The 7,760-nt window shown below is 37.3% G+C and overlaps 1 long non-coding RNA gene across 2 annotated transcripts; it reads left to right on the top strand.

The window, feature by feature from the left end:
• Positions 1-4,848: 4,848 nt before the first annotated feature.
• LOC104601753 (uncharacterized) lies at positions 4,849-6,511 on the top strand. Of its 2 annotated transcripts, none has more exons than XR_016079823.1 (3): positions 4,849-5,190; positions 5,282-5,690; positions 5,811-6,511. It is a non-coding gene; the product is annotated as an uncharacterized LOC104601753 (long non-coding RNA). The 2 variants fall into 2 exon arrangements; XR_735949.3 differs by having other exon boundaries at positions 5,780-6,511.
• Positions 6,512-7,760: the final 1,249 nt, after the last annotated feature.

Raw genomic sequence — 7,760 nt, 5'->3', positions numbered from 1 at the left:
ATAGCTTATCTCAAAGGAGAGATATGCTAACATTCATTAAAATGGGTCAATATAGACCCGTTTAACTTGTCTTCTTTGTCTAAGTGATAAAATGGGTTCTACATTAATTAAAATGGGTCGATATAGACACTATGCATAGTAAAGGTCTCAACTCATAAAAATTATTAATTTTAATAATATTATTAAATTAATTAATTAAAATGCATTAATACAAACAAAATATAACATTAGAACATAGGTTCTATTTGCAATATATCAAACCCATATTTAAATCATAATATTTTTAAAACTAGCAATTAATATTTTTTGTATTTAAATGTGTTATTTTTATAGTGTTTATTAAGTTTTAAGTAGAATTGAAGTGTTTTTAGTTTTTACTAAGTTTTGTTAATATTTATTAGTTTTAAGTGAAATTTTAGTGAATTTTTAAATTAATAATTTTTTAAAATAATGTTTTTATTTTTGTTGTTTTATGTTTGATTGTTTAAACTCAACCTACTTATATTGTTTGATTTATTAATATTTTACTTTATTCTTTTGTATTACTATTCTCTCTCACTCTCTCTCTTAAATGCTTTTTTTAAATGTAATAATAACATACATTAAAATAAGAGGCCTTGGAAAATCCAAAAGCTCTTTCTCGCTCTCTAATAATGTACAACTTTATTGATTTAATCAAAATAGACAATGATTACCTTTTTATATTTTAAAACAAAATAAAAAGAAATGCAAAAATAAATAAATAAATAAATAACTTTTATCAAATGAGAGACATATTGACATAAACCATCCAATTTTATTATATAAAATATAAATACCTTTCCATGAATAATAAGCACGCTTATAAGCAACTTAGAACTTTTTTTGGGGGAGGAGGGAATAATCAAGTCCGAATTCTTCTATTGTGGCAAGACAAGAGGTATGGAAGGAATATAAATGCAAATATGTGTAGAGTGCAAAATCATGTATTTTATATTATTTTATATATTTGTATTTGTACATTTTTCAAACTGAACCAAAGGTTATCGTAGGATTACATATCTACCCTCGCCATATTTACCAATCGACTGATTGATGGTGTCAGGTGTTTTTTTCTCGTAGGGTTGTTTGGTAATTAAGCACCTTTATTTGACGCATGCATATAAAGGGACCAACTGACATTTAGAATAATTAATTTGGATTCCAGAAAAACAAAAACAAAAATCTTTCATTAGCATTTGCATATTAACATCCAATTATTCCAAACAACCTCACAATCCCTTTTAAATCTGGATGCACAGTAAAAGTGAAGTTTGGAATCATAAAACTTTGCTCAAAAAGATCCTTAAAATAATAAATACCAAATGCAGCCTAAGAAAATTTTCGGTGCTGTATAAGGGTTGAAGTAAGGTTTTTTTTCTTCTTAGGCTCAGTTTTGAAAAAGTATAAATACAAATATATACAGTATAAATATATAAAATATAAAATTTTGCACTCTACATACTTACATTTGTACTCCTTTCAAACTGAGCCTTAGGGGTATAAACGCTAATAAAATTAGGAGGGTAAAAGTAAATAAACATGGGTGGGCCAAAATATAAGTTAGAATGTGAGATATAGGTGGAGGATTTTGGGGATTTTTAAGAAGGGATAATGGGGGGCTATGGCTCCACTCTGCCACCCCCTGGCTCTACCCATGGTAGTGTGGTTGGTAAGGGTGTCAATGGACCAGTTTTGGATTGGATCCCGTTCAGTCCAAAATTAATTTGGATGGATTGAATGGACCAATAAGACATATTGGATTGGACCTGATCTGCCCGTAACAAATTTATATCGGATTGGGTTGGATTAAATCAAATCTGGTCCATTGATTTAAGATAGAATATATCTGTCAATGGACCGGTTTTGAGTTGAAACCAATCTAAATCAAAATGAATATGAACAGATTGGATGGTCCAAACATTGAATTGGATTAGTCCAAATTGATCCATAATATTCATTGGATTGGATTGAACCTGGTCCATTTATAATGAACTCACACTGAACTGGATCGAATTGGACCAAATCCGGTCCAATTGACACCCCTTAGTCTCTACAACAGTACAACCTGTGGTGTGTTTGAATTCAATGGGCCCAACTGTTCTCCTGTGGTTGAAATCACATAATTTGAGTAATACAGCACTTTATGAGGTCTCCTGTGTTATGGTGTGAATCTATTGTTTAGCAAATTATCAAATAGAATATTTCGACCATGTATTACATTATATATCATAATCATCAAATTTATATATTATATACCATAATCATGTTTTTTTTTTGTTTTTTTTTTATTTCTTTTGAAGGGCTATACAAAGGGTAGTCCATCCCCCAACCCAGGTGCAGCACCCGGTGCGATTCTATCCTAAGTCTCCACTACAATTAATATGAGACCTTACCAACCAATTTGTTGGCACCTTGCACCATAATCATTAAATATATGATATTTTAGCACATAAGGCAAGTTGTAACATTTTCAAAATCATATGTAAGCAATTTCAAAACTCACAACACCCTTAAAAAAGGAAAATCTAGGTGGCGTTTGGTAGTGTGGTAGGCCACGAGATAGTGGGTTTTGAAACACACCACACCACCTTTGATGCATTTGGTATAAGTGTGGTGTGGTTTGAAACACAATATCTTGTGTTCTCAACCACACCACACCCAATTTCTCGATCATAGGTCAATCTCGTGGTCTCAACCATGCTATAGGGACTATAGGCCCATAATCCATTTCGATACGTCACATCTATCTAAAGCCCTAAATTTTTTACTGTTGCAACTAGCCCACTACCACTATTCTGGTTTTCCCTAGAGGTGTAAAACAGGCCGTGTCGCCCTTCCCTGGTATAACTTGGGGGTCAGTCTGGCACAACCCACGGTTTAAGCCCGTATGGGCCTAGGCTGGGCTGGTTCACGGGCTAAGCCTTGGGCCAGGCTGGGTCGTGAACCGGGCCAAAGGTATTTATTTAAAAAAAAATGAAAAGAAACTTAAAATTTTAATTTTATATGAATTTTGATGTATACAATTGCTTATATATACAATAATTAAATAAATTAGTATAATAAAACTGAAAAAAATATCTATTTTACTAATATATTATATACTATATATTATTATATTATTATAATTTATATAATATATTATATTATATATATAAATAATATATACGAGTTGTGTTGGGTCGTGCCGTGTCAGCCCGGCCCGCGAACCTAAAACCCCAGGCCCAACATGATCCACTCAATCATGCCGGGCCTGGCACAGCCCACGGACTGTTATGCCGCGCCACAGACGGCACGGCCCAATTTACACCTCTACTTCTTCCCACTACTCTTACCTAGACGAGGGCCTTCCATTACCATTCTTTGTTGTCATTTCTTCCCACTCGACAACCTCCATTATCGTCCTGCAGGTTCTCACTTCCATTGCCGTTCTCATGGAGGGAAGTAGTTGCCCCTGTTCTTCCTTGGTTTATCTTGAGTTTTATTTTCATTTGATTTTATAACTAGCTTCAAATGATCTATGTTTGTTGGACCGGTTAGCTCAAATATCTATTCTTACCCGTTGGACTGTGTTTTGTTTGGCTGTGTTTATCCTTCCTCTGTACTTATATGTTCTTATATGTCTTGGAGTTGGGTCCAACTGTGTTTTCTTTTACTATGTTTCATCCCTAAACAAAGCTCCAACAGTGGTCTGTTGGATAACGTCTAACAAACAGTAAAGCTCTGTGTTTCATTCCTGAACAAAGCTCCAACAGACAGGATTTTGTTTATTTTAACCATTCTAACAGATGTTATATGTTCTTATATGTCTTGGGTCGAATTTTTAAGAAACCTCTAATCTACATCCTCAAATGTAATGAGCTTGGAAAACCAAATTCTGAAGAAAATCAGATTTCTAATTGCTTTTACTGAAAAGGAAAAACTAATGTTGACGTTTGGTGTGGCTGAGTAATTCAACAGTCACAAATTACTCTACTAAACTGCTCCACCATCTTGCTGAAATTTAGGGACCACGTTCCCATTTTCTTCACTATATAAAAGGGAGCTTCCAGAGAGAAGATTGGAACGTGGGTAGTGAGCATTAGAGAGCACTTATACAAAGAGGTTTTGCAATCTGCAACCCAGAGATCTGAATTTCAGAAATCGTTCATTCGAGCAGTCTGCATATTCATAGAACTCTGCAACTTATACAAGTCTGCAACTTAGAGAAGTTTGAACTTCTGTAATACTTCAATTGATGTTGTTATCTACTGGTTTCTCTGCCTTTGCAGCCTATGCCATGGATTGCGTCAAGGCTTTGTTAAAAGCATATCACACTATTAAGGTGGCCAGTTTGTAGTACTCTCATCAGGGACATGAATAAAACAAGTTCTCCTTCATCTCTCGTGGATGTAAGTCTCTTTGGCCGAATCATGTAAATCTAGTGTCATCTTTACCTTTATTATTTGCTTTATAATTCACATATTTCTTAATTGTTTTTGAATTTGCTATTTAATGGCCATACTAATTAATCGGTAATTCAAAGTTTTAATCATTACAACTAATCTTATTTACTTCTACGCACATCAAGACTCTGATACACCTTAACAATGCAACTTAAATAATGCTGGTAAGCTAAACTGAATTTGTGAACCACAAATTAAAATCCAACCTTCCAAAGAAATTGAGGAAAATCTAATTAACAAAAAAAAGGGTAAATCTCTTAGCGTAATGACACGTGGTACCCCTATTATTTAATTATTATCTTGCCGTACTGACAATTGCTATCCCATTCGTTAACACGTGACATCATATGATATACAATTTTTTTTCAAAACCCAATTTTGCCCTTCATCCCCTCCCTTTTTCACCATCCCTCTCCCCAGCAACAGCTACCAAGTCTTTTGTAGAGGAGGTGAAGGTAGCTGTGGCGGCGGGGGTTACGGAGGCAGAGGTGGCTGTAAACCTAACCATATCTACTTCATATCCAACCGGTGTTGCAGGGAATGATTTTTTTGTGGACGACCTTTTTGACTTTTCTAACGAGGATGTTGGAAGAGGGCCTTTTGAGGAAGTAGAAAAAGAAGAAGAGAAGGATTTCAAGAACAAGGGGAAAATGATAACTGCAACTCTGTCGCTTTTTCTGTGAAAGACGATTTTGGGTCTGTTCCCAGCAGTGAACTCAGCGTTCCGGTAAGCTGTTTCCCCGTTAAAATAACCGATAATACTTTTCTTTCCGTTTTTCTGCATAAAAATTTTAACTTGTTGAAGGAACTCATTTCAGACAGATGTTTGGCGAGCCTCGAATGGTTATCTCGTTTCGTGGAGGAGCACATCCACGATAACTTGGCTGAAAGAGGCAAACCCATCTGCTGCTCCTGGTCTTTGCTCTTCTTAAGCAGAGGCTCCGGCGAAGACGAAGCTGATGACCCCCAAGCTTCCCTTCCGAATTGGAATCTCTCCACCAGCCATTGCACATGGACCGGTGTCTCCTGCAACTCCTTCAATCGAGTTGTTTCTCTTGATCTCTCCAACATGAACCTCTTCGGCATTTTGTCACCCGACGCCAGCCAGTTTCGCAACCTCATCAACCTAATCGCCGCTGCTAATTTCTTCTCTAGATCCATCCCTTGGGAGATCTCTCGTAGGGGAGGCGAGATCGTTGGGTACCGAAAGCAATTCTAGATTCCTCGGTACGTTTGCTTCGTTTTTCATCTCTTTTTTTAGTTCATTTGGCCTAAATGCTGATCCCTAATAACCAGAAATTGGCCTGAACGTCCAGAATCGCACATCGTCGTTTTTTGTTTCTGCAGACAACAACCATACCACACTTGCTGAGACCCATCGTATGTGGCAAAAAAGAATTTCGAACTGTTCCCTCAATTGAATATTTCTCACAAGAAAAATAGGACTCCGAGGAGGAAACAATCAGAAGATGTTGTTAATGAGAGAAAATAATCTCTCCAACGGACAAAACCCAAGGTGAGACGCTGAACGGGTACCATGCAAGGTGAGAAGCAAATGTGCGAGAACCGGTGGAAGGGTTTGGTCCCTCAGGTCTCCTTTGCTCAGGGAGTCTTCTTCTTCGCCGTCGTCATCATCTTCTTCCTCTTCGTCGTCCTCTTCGACGTCATGTCTCATTTTGACCAACAGCGGCCAAAACCTGGAATTGTTCAACCATTCCGCAAAGCCGCCGGTGAAGAAGCAAAAGAAGAAGCCGGTTACAGAGACAAGTGGGCCCCAACTGCCTCGCAGGTGCATCCATTGTCATGTTCAGAAGATCCCAGAGTGGAGAACCGGTCTGCTGGGGGCCAAGACCCTATGTAGCGCTTGTGGTGCTCGTTATAAGTCCAGTCGGCTCTTGCCAGAGTATAGACCGGCTTGTAGCCCTACGTTCTCAAGCGACGTTCATTCCAACAACCACCGCAAGGTTCCGGAGATGTGACGGAAGAAAGAGAATAAGAGGAGGGGACGAAATTTTTAAAATAGTGGAGGGTAAATTTGATATTTCATTTCTTTTCGTCAGTATATATGACCATCGTTAAAAAAACTTAAGAGTACCACAAACACAAAACAATAGCTAAACAATAAAGGTGCCCCATGTCATTACACTAAAAGTTGGGATAATTTAAGAGATTTAAACCAAAAAAAAGAACAATTTCCATGGGATGACAAAAACCAAGTAATCATAATCCATAACCAAATTTCCCATCAATTACTCCAACCACCCGACAATGAGTAAGCTTTGGTGAAAAATGTATGAACATGGTGAGAAGAAGAGCATGTCAAGCCTGTTGCATGTATACACACAATTGAAAATGCACATGCTAGACTATGAACATAAAAGTTTGTTTCTAACATATAGCTGATACTCATGAAAGTAACTTTCTAAAAGCCTTTTTCAATTTACATGCTCACCTCATATTCATATTATTGATTTTCTTGATTTACTGTGTAAGTCACCTCACATTATTTATATGAGATCCACAATCAAAATACAAGGTATGACCTAAATCACACTATATCTTGCAGAACGCTTATATAGGTGTGGTATGGTTCATGCTACCAAAATTTGACCACCTCCACCAAGGTTCCAAAGTGGTTCCACGCTCTCCATCGTGGGCAATTGTAGAGGACCCATTATTCTAACACATACCCCTTTTCCTCCGATGTCTTTGGTCCATTTCATGGCCACCACCACTATGATATGGGTGGTTGAATTTGTGGTGGGATTCTTCACCACATTAGTGGAAGGTCGATCATGCTGTTTGGCATCGTTGTCATTTTTTGGAGCAACGGCGCCACATCAGAAAAAGTGGGGTTCCAGGAAATGGGCTTTTGTTTGGAATCGTTTTTCCATAAAAAACGGTGCTCTAAATCATACATCGGAAATCGGGAAGCAATGGCTTGGAGTAACGCCAAATTTGGCATTTCCTAGAGCTGCACCTCGTTGCTGCCAACATGACAGTGATGTGGCACTAGATAATGGGTACTTGTTTGAAAACGTTTCCTGGAGCAATGGTACCAAACAGAAAAAATTGTTACTCCTGGAAATGTCCTACTTGGCAGCAACTATTCCAAACAAAAATAAAGGCACCATTTTCTAAGAAAGTGGTGCTTCATGCCACACATCAGCAGCATCATTTTCTCAGAAAACATGTTGAAACTGCAGCATCGATGCCAAACATATACTTAATGTTCTCAACTGCAAGAACTCAATTGTGATGTCAGGCCTTAGTTAATCCAATCGGCCCATGGTCGAA

The sequence above is a fragment of the Nelumbo nucifera genome, chromosome 1 (genome assembly GCF_055504915.1).
Source record: "Nelumbo nucifera cultivar China Antique chromosome 1, China Antique-T2T, whole genome shotgun sequence".
NCBI lineage: Eukaryota > Viridiplantae > Streptophyta > Magnoliopsida > Proteales > Nelumbonaceae > Nelumbo > Nelumbo nucifera.
Note: the sequence above shows the minus strand (reverse complement) of the source record. Positions and strands in the feature narration are given on the sequence as shown.